At 45.1% G+C, this 12,681-nt stretch overlaps 2 long non-coding RNA genes across 2 annotated transcripts; one reads left to right on the plus strand and one right to left on the minus strand.

The window, feature by feature from the left end:
* Positions 1-4,406: 4,406 nt before the first annotated feature.
* On the minus strand, positions 4,407-4,951 carry LOC106581328 (uncharacterized). The gene is made up of 2 exons (XR_001323074.2): positions 4,765-4,951; positions 4,407-4,667 (listed from the first exon to the last, which is right to left on the minus strand). It is a non-coding gene; the product is annotated as an uncharacterized lncRNA (long non-coding RNA).
* Positions 4,952-5,239: 288 nt separating this feature from the next.
* LOC106581326 (uncharacterized) lies at positions 5,240-8,971 on the plus strand. Its single transcript, XR_006761100.1, has 5 exons — positions 5,240-6,283; positions 6,536-7,181; positions 7,274-7,549; positions 7,675-7,852; positions 8,698-8,971. It is a non-coding gene; the product is annotated as an uncharacterized lncRNA (long non-coding RNA).
* Positions 8,972-12,681: the final 3,710 nt, after the last annotated feature.

Genomic DNA, 12,681 nt, shown 5'->3' on the forward strand with positions numbered 1-12,681 from the left:
GAGTGTGAGGTTATTTTCCTGACACCACACTCCGAGGGCCCTCACCTCCTCCCTGTAGGCCGTCTCGTCATTGTTGGTAATCAAGCCTACCATTGTAATGTCGTCTGCAAACTTGATGATTGAGTTGGAGGCATGCATGGCCACGCAGTCATGGGTGAACAGGGAGTACAGTAGAGGGCTGTGAACGCACCCTTGTGGGGACCCGGTGTTGAGGATCAGTGGGGTGGAGATGTTGTTACCTATCCTCACCACCTGGGTGCGGCCCGTCAGGAAGTCCAGGACCCAGTTGCACAGGGCGGGGTCGAGACCCAGGGTCTCGAGCTTAATGACGAGTTTGGAGGGTACTATGGTGTTAAATGCTGAGCAGTAATCGATGAACAGCATTCTTACATAGGTATTCCTCTTGTCCAGATGGGTTAGGGCAGTGTGCAGTGTGATGGCGATTGCGTCGTCTGTGGACCTATTATGGCAGTAAGCAAATTGGAGTGGGTCTAGGGTGTCAGGTAAGGTGGAGGTGATATGGTCCTTGACTAGTCTCTCAAAGCACTTCATGATGACGGAAGTGAGTGCTACAGGGCGGTAGTCATTTAGCTCAGTTACCTTAGCTTTCTTGGGAACAGGAACAATGGTGGCCCTCTTGAAGCATGTGGGGACAGCAGACTGGGATAAGGATTGATTGAATATGTCTGTAAACACACCAGCCAGCTGGTCTGCGCATGCTCTGAGGACGCGGCCAGGGATGCCGTCTGAGCCTGCAGCCTAGCGAGGGTTAACACGTTTAAATGTTTTACTCACGTTGGCTACAGTGAAGGAGAGCCGCAGGTTTTGGTAGCGGGCCGTGTCAGTGGCACTGTATTGTCCTCAAAGCAAGCAAAAAAGTTGTTCAGTCTGTCTGGGATCAAGACATCGTGATCCGCGACGGGGCTGGTTTTTATTTTGTAGTCCGTGATTGACTTTAGACCCTGCCACATACCTCTCGTGTCTAAGCCGTTGAATTGTGACTTCCACTTTGTCTCTATACTGACGCTTAGCTTGTTTGATTGCCTTGCAGAGGGAATAGCTACACTGTTTGTATTCAGTCATGTTTCCGGTCACCTTGCCCTGATTAAAAGCAGTGGTTCGCACGTTCAGTTTTGCCCGAATGCTGCCATCAATCCACGGTTTCTGGTTGGGGAATGTTTTTATTGACGCTGTGGTTACAACATTACCGATGCACTTGTTAATGAACTCGCACACCGAATCAGCGTATTCGTCAATGTTGTTGTTCGACGCAATGCGGAACATATCCCAGTCCATGTGATCGAAGCAATCTTGAAGCATGGAATCTGATTGGTCGGACCAGCGTTGAACAGACCTGAGGGCGGGAGCTTCCTGTTTTAGTTTCTGTCTATAGGCTGGGAGCAACAAAAAGGAGTCGTGGTCAGCTTTTCTTAAGGGAGGGCGGGGGAGGGCCTAATATGCGTAGCGGAAGTTAGAATAACAATGATCCAGGGTTTTGCTACCCCTGGTAGCACAATCGATATGCTGATAGAATTTGGGGAGCCTTGTTTTCAGATTAGCCTTGTTAAAATCCCCGGCTACAATAAATGCAGCCTCAGGATATGTGGTTTCCAGTTTACATAGAGTCAAATGAAGTTCCTTCAGGGCTGTCGATGTGTCTGCTTGGGGGGGGGGATATACACGACTGTGATTATGATCGAAGATAATTCTCTTGGTTAGATAATGCGGTCGCCATTTGATAGTGAGGAATTCTAAGTCAGGTGAACAAAAGGACTTGAGTTCCTGTATATTGTTATGATCACATCACGTCTCGTTAATCATAAGGCATACACCCCCGCCCTTCTTCTTACCAGAGAGATGCTTGTTTCTGTCGGCGTGATGCGTGAAGAAACCAGGTGGCTGTACCGACTCAGATAGCGTGTCTCGAGTGAGCCATGTTTCCGTGAAACAAAGAACGTTACAGTTTCGGATGTCTCTCTGGAATGCTACCCTTGCTCAGATTTCGGCTACCTTGTTGTCAAGAGACTGGACATTGGCGAGTAGTATGCTCGGGAGCGGTGCGCCATGTGCCCGTCTACGGCGCCTGACCAGAACACCGCCCCTTCTTCTACGGCGTCGTTGTTTTGGGTTGCCGGCTGGGATCCGATCCATTGTCCTGGGTGGTAGGCCAAACAGTCGGCTCTGGAAATAATATGGATGAAGTGGGTTTCCTTACCCCATTTACCATACAAGTCTGTCGACGTGCACCAAACACTTCATCTACTTCCTCAGGTATAACATTTGCATCCACTTGAATGTGCAACCCTGGCTCCCTGACTCATCTAGTGCTACTCATTGGACCCTATGATCACTCGGCTACACATGCCTCTCCCTAATGTCAATATGCCTTGTCAATTGCTGTTATCTACCTCATCCCCATACTGTATTTATTTATTTATCTTGCTCCTTTGCACCCCAGTATCTCTACTTGCACATGCATCTTCTGTACATCCTACCATTCCAATGTTTAATTGCTATATTGTAATTACTTCACCACCATGGCCTATTTATTGCCTTACCTCTCTTATCCTACCTCATTTGCACATGCTGTATATAGATTTTTCTACTGTATTTTTGATTGTATGTTTGTTTATTCCATGTGTAACTCTGTGTTGTTGTATGTGTCGAACTGCTTTGCTTTATCTTGGCCAGGTCACAGTTGCAAGTGAGAACTTGTTCTCAACTAGCCTACCTGGTTAAATACAAATAAATAAAATACAATTTTGGTTAGTGATTGTCTTATTTCACTGTAGAGCCCCCAGCCCTGCCCAATATGCCTTAGATAGCCATTTTGTTCCACCCCCACACATGCGGTGACCTCACCTGTCTTAACAGGTGCCTCGAGAGACACTCAATGCCTAGGTTTACCTCCACTGTACTCACATCCTACAATACCATTGTCTGTACATTATGCATTGAATCTATTCTTCCGCACCTAGAAATCTGCACCTTTTACTCTCTGTTCAGAACGCAACGCACTAGACGACCAGTTCTTATTACCTTTGGCTGTATCCTTATCCTACTCCTCCTCTGTTCCCCTGGTGATGTAGAGGTTAACCCATGCCCTGCAGCCCCCAGCACCACTCCCATTCCCCAGGCGCTCTCATTTGTTGACTTCTGTAACCGTAAAAGCCTTGGTTTCATGCAGGTTAACATTAGAAGCCTCCTTCCTAAGTTTGTTTTATTCACTGCTTTAGCACACTCCGCAAACCCTGATGTCCGAGCTGTGTCTGAATATTGGCTTAGGAAGGCCACCAAAAATCCTGAAATCCCCATCCCTAACCATAACATCTTCCGACGAGATATAACTGCCAAAGGGGGCGGAGATGCAATCTACTGCAGACTTCTGTCATACTATCCAGGTCTGTGCCCAAACAGGTCTGTGCCCTTATTTTTTTATTCGCTTTCCAAAGCTAATAAACATGTGGAAATCTGAGCGGCATTTTGTATTGCTAGTTGAATTAGTTAAGGAGCGTAAACAAAGTACAAACTTCTTTTTACATTCGAATTTCAATAGCTCCTTGGTCATGTGACCTACTGACTTCAAACAAGGTTCAGAATGTCCACTCAGTGGGCCTACACATTGCACACACTTTAGTTTGTCTATTTTCATCTCACATGATTTTACATACATTTTTCCAAATTTAAAATTTCAACAGCTCCTTGGTCATGTGGCCTAATGACTTCAAACAAGGGTCAATGTCCACTGACTACCCTTCTATATTGCACACCCATTAGTTTGTCCATTTATCTCACAAGATTTTACATTAATTTTTCCAAATTTAAAATGTCAATAGCTCCTTGGTCATGTGACCTACTGACTTCAAACAAGGTTCAGAATGTCCACTTACTACCCTTCTAGCTCACTCTTGTTTGTGTACTGTGAAATCACGCGGTGTAATATACATTTTTCATAGTTTTAAATTGCAATAGCTCCTTGGTCATGTCAATTACACACCTAAGAAGCGTGCAGTGGATCTACACCCATAATGCATAACCTCTAGTCATGTATCTTCTATATTGTTGTACATTAATATTAGTTTGACAATTAGGGGGTTTAGTCCAGTGTTGTGTTTACCCTTTTCTTTAATATTTATCAATAATAATTGGTAGTTCTAAGTACTTATTTTTCCACAGTATTTAACAGTGGTACACAATAGGAGAGAGACATAATATCTCCCTTCATCGTTAATATTAACCATAAAGGAAAATGGCAAAGTACAAAGAGTCATGTTATTAATTGTCCAACGCAGGGATAGAGAGTGAGCTAGGCTGCAGTGGGTTTGCTGGTCAATACATATCCTGAACATGTAACCACAGTAATGGTGGCCAGGAAATCAATGAATAAAAATGTTATATTAACAAACTAAACAGAAATTGTAGACCTTTAATCTTTCCCAACATGTGAACAGACATTTTACTTCAAATAAGTACGAAATATTTCAGTGTTAACTTTCTCTTTATCCCTGGTTGATGTACATTTCAGAGCCTGTGTGGATGGGGTATAGCATACATTTTCAACAACAAAGACTGCACTTCCAGTTTGTGTTCTTTACTCTGTTGAACTCTTTTGTCTTCATTCCTAGGCACAGCACATGGAACCACCGTTTGAATGTTTTGCATGCCATCTAAAACAAAACAAATAATATCAAATATCAATGCAGTATGACAAATTAGCCATCCATTGTGTTATATCATAAATTGTCTTACATGTTACTTACTAACCCAGTCAGTCTTTGGGCCACATCCAGGTTCTTTATCAGTGGCACACATGAAGCAGTTGTTGGCTTTGTTGAACTCTGAAAACATAGGCATGAACTGAACATATGGCTGTCCCACACAACTACATAAAAATAAAGAATTTACATTTACTTTGAATTAAATGTGTAACGGCCGTCGAAGGGAGTAGACCAAGGCGCAGCGTGTTGAGTGCTCATCATATAATGTTAATAGAACACTTTAAACAAAACCACAAACGACAGCCAAACAGTTCTGTCAGGAACATCAACTAAACAGAAAGTAACCACCCACAAAACCCAAAGGAAAACAGGCTGCCTAAGTATGGCTACCAATCAGAGACAACGATCTACAGCTGTCCCTGATTGAGAACCATACCCGGCCAAAACAAAGAAATACAAAACATAGAAAAAAGGACATAGAATGCCCACCCTAGTCACACCGTGGCCTAACCAAAATAGAGAATAAAACCCTCTCTATGGCCAGGGCGTGACAAAATGTCATTACATACCAGACATTTTTAGTATATTCTCAGCCATTTCTTTTCGCAGTTGCTCCATGTGTTTTTGTGAAGGTTCTATATCAATTTGGGAGGGGATGTTGGGGAAGTTATGTGCATCTTCCTTGGCCATCTACACCAAAAAAATTGTGTAGGCGTTAAGCGCACGCAAATGTGCATGCAGGCGGTTCAACATGTGCTAAATAAACGGCTGCAAGCGGTCCTGCACACGTCAAGTTGAGGCCTACAGCTGCTAAATATACACCTACACACGGTAACTTAATGCGTTCCTTAATATGCTAATTTTACTAGCCAATTTCCCTAGCTCCTCCTTTCAAACAGGTTTCAATAATCAGTGTACAGTCAGTTTGATGCAACAACATCCAATTGAAGATGGCACTTCCTTATCCGCTGCAAATAGACCCTAAATGACTGCACTTGGCTTCTGCTCTCTGATAATCCTGAACTTGATGCCCTTGAGTCCACGTTAACAAGGTTGATTATTTTTAAATACTACTATGAATGATAAAGTTGATCCGCACACCCCAGCCATTGCCGCAGTGAACGGCGCAGTCTTGTAACATTTTTACAGCCCAGCTAGCTACATAAAGGTGATTTATTGTCGAGGAGTAGTGACGTGAAACATGTTTTTGTATTTTTAGGCATTTTTTGTATTTTCAGGCTGGCTAGCTATAATTGCAATGCCACCTAGCCTTAGCCGTGCTAGCTCGCGATTAGCATGAAAACATTTACAAAACTCACATAAAGCTCATTTGACCTAAGACAACCCTGTAAAAACATTACTAAAATCTACAACATACCAGCTTTCCAACAGTACAGATATTACTTTTGAATACCCTTTGAAATGTTAATATTTAATCTAAGCCTATGGTGCAGAAATGAACAACTTCAGAACCAGGAACGTTAACGTTAGTACTATGGCACAGTTTTAACAGGAATCGCAGTTCATTCAGGAGATTCGTTCGTCTGGCTGGCATGCACAACAAGGTAAGCAGCATTGTAGTGGGTGTGGTTGGGTTTACTGTTGGTTTTTCCCCTCTTCCTTCTCCTGCTGCCCATTGTATTTGTTCTTGGTCAACATTTCTATTTATATCTTGGCCTTAAAATCCAATATTAAAAAAACATTACTTGGCCACAATTTGTGACAGTTACTATAATTGTAAAGTGTTTTTGGAATGAGGGGGGCGGGCGGTGTGACAATACATTAAGTAGCCTAAACGCAGTGTATTATTGTTACAGCCAGTTCTGGTCACCGGCTCCTCGGACTTGGAGAGGAGCTAGAGGTGCACCTTGTTATGCCATCACTCAAGAGCAACAGGTTTCTGATGTCCAGTGCTTTCAGTGTGTCTCAGATGGCAGATATTCAACATGTGTCCTGATCAACACTCAAACGTCGTCTAAGTTCAGTTGTTCTTGGGCGTAATGCTATAAACTACAGACTTTATATGCATGGTTTCCAGTTTCATACCAATCAAACAATTTAGAATGACTATAATCAAGACGGGACTTTAAAATGACTATGATGATATACATTACCTCATCTCTGTCCATTGTTACAAATTTCCCAGACACTTCAATCTGTCACATGCACCATTATATTCTGACATGTCAGACTTGGCTCTGGATGTAAAGATGAAGGACTTGGTGGCTGGGAACGACGACCTTGGACCGGAGGCTGTTCGAGCACTCACGTTTTTGAAATGTGTAAGCCTTTAAATGACCTTTTACAGACTACTTCTACAAACGAGGCTACACTTGTGGCAGCACCTATTCCTGTGGCCCCCCCATCTTCTGCACCACTTCCTGTGGCCTCCCCTCCACCATTCCCTGAGGCTTATCGTCCACCTTCACCACACTCTTCTGTTGATGTTGGTGATGACAATGAGTAAGTCATCTCTGTAAATAATTAAATGTCTTGTTGTTACAGATGAATTGTGGGAAGTATCTGAGCTTTGTTATTCTGAATATCTCTTTTAGTGTTGACCTCCAAACACTGCTGAAGTTAATGAGATGCCAACCAAATGAACGTGGTGAGGGACAACGTTTATGATTGTGCAATGAGAGGCTTCAAGAGAGCCCGCTTTAATCAGGAGGCAAAAATTGACACGTTTTTTAGGGATGCTGACGGTAAAGGGGCAGCTGATGAGGGTGGTCCCTCATGAGAATTTCCCCAGCTGCTAATGAGTGCCATCCATTCCTCTGCAATATTTGAGGGACCTGATTGACAAAAATGCCTTTCTTGCAACTCTCAAGGTGAGTTACACTTTTACACCAACAAAGACATGTTTGTTTATGGCGATAAATATATGACTTGAGTAAGACATTTGGTTTTTGTATGTAATGTGTCCTTTATTTACTGTTTGTCTTCTGTATGACAGCACTCTATGATGGCGTATACAAGCAGGTGGGCCGCATGATTGCTGTCTGTCTGGTACATGGGGGTGTAGAGACACCATTTTTTCAGAGAGGCTATACAGGCAAGTGTGTGGCCTAAAACCTCCTGTGCCAGAACTGAAAGAAATTGCGGAATATGACTTCAGAGAGAAGTTGGAGAAGGTAAGTACTTTATACTGTGATGGATGTTATGTTACTGTTAATTTGCACTAAGTTTGTAGTTCATGAGAACTTTTCCACATGGATTTGGTTTATTTTTGTTGGCAGACAATCTTTAAGGGTGGTGATAATCAGTTTATTATTTTGCTAATTTGTCCCAAAACACAGTTCAATAAACAATCTAAGATCCAGTTAGCACAAACTGTTGACGAGGCACAGGAAGTGGTCATGTTGGGTCCAGTGCGATACATTCGTACATTGGAGTGGGATGCCCTGGTGGAGTCAGCCACAAAGTTCTACTTAGAAAGCAGGATACGGGATGCTCTTGAGTAGTGAGTTTCCATATATCTAAGGAATCTCAAGTTTAGTTCAATTCTTCAGGGCAAATTCATACTTTTTTAAAACTTTATAGATTCAAAGAGGGTCTGGAGTGTCTAGGTCTCCTGCCTTACATGAATAGACACTCAAGCCTCTTCAGAGGTTTTCATCTACGCTGAGAAACCTCATTTGGCCAAAGACATAGCTTCTCTCTTCAAAGCAGAGCGCTCCCCACCTGGTACCAATTAAAGAGCAATAGAGAAGAGTTCTATGTTTCTGGAGCGACTGGCTGCTGGAGGTGGAAGGTTAGATGCAAAACCATGATCATTGAAGTAACACGGCCCACATCAGTAAAACATCACCTAATCACTCTCACAACTGTGGGAAAGCATTTTGTAACCTTATTCTTCCATGGGCCCCCTAAGAATGTAATAGATAAGTGAAAGTAGTTTGGATTTAATTTAAGAGTATTGTGTTCTCCAACAAGTGTTACTTATGCACTTTAATGTCCCCCCCTTTCCTTTTTTCAGGGGGGAACACATACTCTTTAACCATGGAGAAGGTTTTCGTTTTCACTTCAGGGGCTTCAGCATTCCTAGGCTGGGATTGCCAGTGGAGCCACAACTACAGTTCTCTGCAACCGCACAGCAAGCGGTACCGGAGCGCCAAGTCTAGGTCCAAGAGGCTTCTAAACAGCTTCTACCCCCAAGCCATAAGACTACTGAACATCTAATCAAATGGCTACCCAGACTATTTTCTGCTACTCTATCTATGCATAGTCACTTTAATATCTCTACCTATATGTATATATGACTAACCAGTGCCCCCGCACATTCTCTGTACCTGTACTCCCCCTGTATATAGCTTCACTATTGTTATTTTCCTGATGCTCTTTAATTATTTACTTTTTTTTTTTTTTTGTAGCTGCATTGTTGTTTAAGGGCTTGTAAGTAAGCATTTCACTGTAAGGTCTACACCTGTTGTATTTGGTGCATGTGACAAAGACAATTTGATTTGATTTAAAGAATTCATTTAAGGGGAATTATCCAAAACGTTTATTGCATGACCACCTAGTAAATTCGGAATACTGCAGCCAATGTTAATTGATGTGCTAGCTAGCTGACTTCTGTGGCTAGCTACCATAGGTGAGAACGGGGGTTGAAAATGCTTCGAGGGAATCCAAAAGTGAAGGTGGAGGTAGGGGACGATTATGGCCAAGGAGGTGCGTGTGCATGGACGTCGGAGGATCTGGCTGAGGAGATCGCCAGGACGTCGGAGCCCAGAGGCCGCTTGAGGGAGGACGTTAGAGTGATGGTTGCTGAAGCGGGCATGAGTGCTTCATTGACTGTGCTTCGCGCGGATTCTGGTGGGCGGACCGAAGGGGTGACGTCGACGAGGAATCTGGGGCTCAGGATGTAAACAAACATGGCGGCGCCCAGCTCCCGGCTGTGTCCGTATCTGTTAAGACCCCGACGTATTCCGGTAAGGCGGATTGGGAAGCTTTTCATGCTCAGTTTGAACTGTTAGCTCATTTTAGGGGATGATCACGGATGATGCTCTGGCCTGTTTGATATTGATTAGCCCCGAGGACAGACGTGATTATGGTGCTTCAGTGGGAGCACTGAGGAGGCGCTATGGACTGTATGTACAGCCCGGCTGCTGCGCTCCGAACTGAGTAATAGACGCAGGCAGCCTGGAGAGCCTCTACGGGTGCTAGCTAATGACATTAAGAGCCTCTCTCGGCCGGCATATGCTCACATGCCCCCCTCCGTGCAGAGCGAGCTAGCACGGGACCAGTTCATACAGGCGCTCTCCTACGGAGCTGCGCATACAGACCCAGCTGGCTCATCCTGAGTCATTGCCGATAGCTTTGGAGAGGGAGCTGGTGTGGGCTGGGGCTTTGGTGGGGGTGCAGGGAGACAGACCCTCTGTGCGGGCTGGGGGGCAGAGCAGCCCAGACCTGGAAAAGCCTGCATGGGTGGCTGAAATGACAGAACTCATAGCGTGCTGTGTCGCTACCCTAGTCCCAGGGTCTGCTGGGGTTGTTGCCAGCCAGGCCATCTGCGCAGGGGTTGCCCCTTGTCCCCCAGAGCTCAGGGAAACGGCTCGGGGTCCGCATAGACCGGGTAGTGTGGACCCCTGGCTTTCTTTCCCAACCACCATCTTCTTCAGGAGGAGCCCACCGGCCCAGACGGGGAAGCAAGGCTCCACTTCCCCCAGAAGCAGACGAGGGCAAGCGGATGGAGCCTGTCGTTGTGATGGGCCGGACCTGTGTTGGAGACTTTTGTCATGTCCCTGTCACTGTGGAGGGTGTTCCCTGCTCTGCCCTGGTTGACACTGGGTCCACAGTAACCCTGGTGAGGCCGGATATTGTGCCAGGTTGGACTCAGTGTGAACCCACAACTGTGCAGCTCCGCACAGTCACAGGTGAGCTGGCACCCATGAAAGGGAAGGGAATAATGACTCTGACAGTAGGGGGCAGGTCTGTGCGTCATCCTGTGTGGGTGGCGGCTGTGCAGGACCCTTGCATCCTGGGGTTGGACTTTCTTAGGCGCACAGGCTGGCAGTTAGACCTAAATGGGGGAACACAGAGCTTCCAGGGAGGGCCGGCAGTCACCATGGCCCCCCTAATGTCACATTCACTCAACCCAACAAACCCTTTACTCCAACAGTTAAAGCAGCAGAGACTCATGGCTGCCCCCCCTCCCCCCACATCTGTGTGACTTTTCCCCAGGCCCCCTGTCACCTACGGCTGTGCGTTACATTCCCTCGGCTACCTCCACGACACATCCCTCCGTGGCAGTTGCTGTTTGAATTCAGAGACGGCTTTGCGCTGAGTGAGGAAGAGGTGGGTCAGACTCATCTGGTGCAGCATGAGATCGACACAGGTGATGCTTGACCCATCAAGATGCGTCCCCGCCGTATCCCGCTGGCACGCCAGGAGGCGGCAGACAAGGCTGTGTTGAAAGGAGGGAGTAGTGTAACGACCCTGGGTTTATAAGCGTGGAAATCGACTCTGCCGCTCGAGCATGCTTTTGCGGCACAGTCGATAGCGCGCTGGACTTCGGGCTAGAAGGTCGAGGGTTCGAGACCTGCTGTTTCATTACATTGGTGTCAGAAGTGATCGAACCTTGCATCCACGACAGTGCGTGTGCTTGGCTGGTGAGCACGTTTCAAGACCTCCCTGCCTGTTTCATTACAGTATATTTAGCAGCTGTAGGCGTTAACTTGACGTGTGCAGGACCGCTTGCAGCTGTTTATTTAGCACATGTTGAAAAAACGACTTTATATCGGTGTTATATGCATGTTCACACGCGTATCTGCCGTCTCATTGACTAGAATGGTCCCACTTCAACAGCTGAGGGATATACTGATCGCCAAGGTGGATTTCGTGGCATTTTATTGTGCAAGTGATTAATTGTACTGGCCAAATGAGTCCAAGAAACTGGCCGTCGTATCTGCGGGTGAAAGGTTCTTGGGTATCCACGATTTCACGGCTGAAACGTAAGGAATACTGTCTGAATATGTTATTCTTTCTCAGGCACCAGAGAGCCTGTAGCAATCAGTTGTTTCATTGTCATTTGTTTATTATTTGGGAAGAATGTGATTTCTCTCCCCCTTTTTCTCTTATTGTTTTATTTGATCTCGTATACTACCCTGTACAGTGGGTGGCGGCATGCACCTCTAACATGTTTGCGTACCGCTATAATACCATAGAAGAGTTGTCCCAACTGATCGGTCATGGCTAAAAGTTAAATTAACGTCAAAAGTAGTTCATTTTGCATTTTAGCTAACTTTAACCTAATTATTCTAACCTGCTCCAGAAAGTAAAATATGACAAAACCCACCTGGTCTCTTCCTCGGGCCTGCCTTCCTTCTTTGAAGACAGAAAAACAGGAGAACTGTGCAATGTCTGGATATGGAACGTCGGAATCTACACCGAGAGATTTGCCGACTATCCTCAGGTGTTGTGAAGAGAAGGTTTGACTGGACGTTGTTACTGGGAGGCTGAGTGCGGTGGGAAATCGTTTAATGCAGGTGTGGCATATGAAGACATGAGCAGGGTTGGAAAAGAGCTCAACTGTTTATTTTGTTACAATGACAAATCCTGGAGCCTGAGACGCCTCAAACGTCGTTTCCTCAAACGCTGACAAAGTTGGGGTGTAGCTGAACTCCTCAAGGCATTCTGTCCTAACAAGTCTACGACACACCTGCATTTCACTCAACCTTCACTGAACCACTCTATGCAATACTGTCAGTCAGTGACTATTCATCAGTGTCTCCGTGCTTGGTCTCAAATGAGGAGAAAAGGAGGATGGCAGATGGTTAAGATAATATCCTGTTCGAGGGAGAGATCAGTTGACTGAGAAAATACATTTGAAAAAATTCACAATATTTTCCATAATGATTTGAACATTTCAATGTTCTGAATGACCTCCATTCTTAACGTGTTTATATCGGAGGTCTTACTGTACACCTCAAACTATTCAGATTAACAGTATACACCATTCCAT

This window comes from Salmo salar, chromosome ssa20, assembly GCF_905237065.1.
Source record: "Salmo salar chromosome ssa20, Ssal_v3.1, whole genome shotgun sequence".
Classification (NCBI taxonomy): Eukaryota; Metazoa; Chordata; class Actinopteri; order Salmoniformes; family Salmonidae; genus Salmo; species Salmo salar.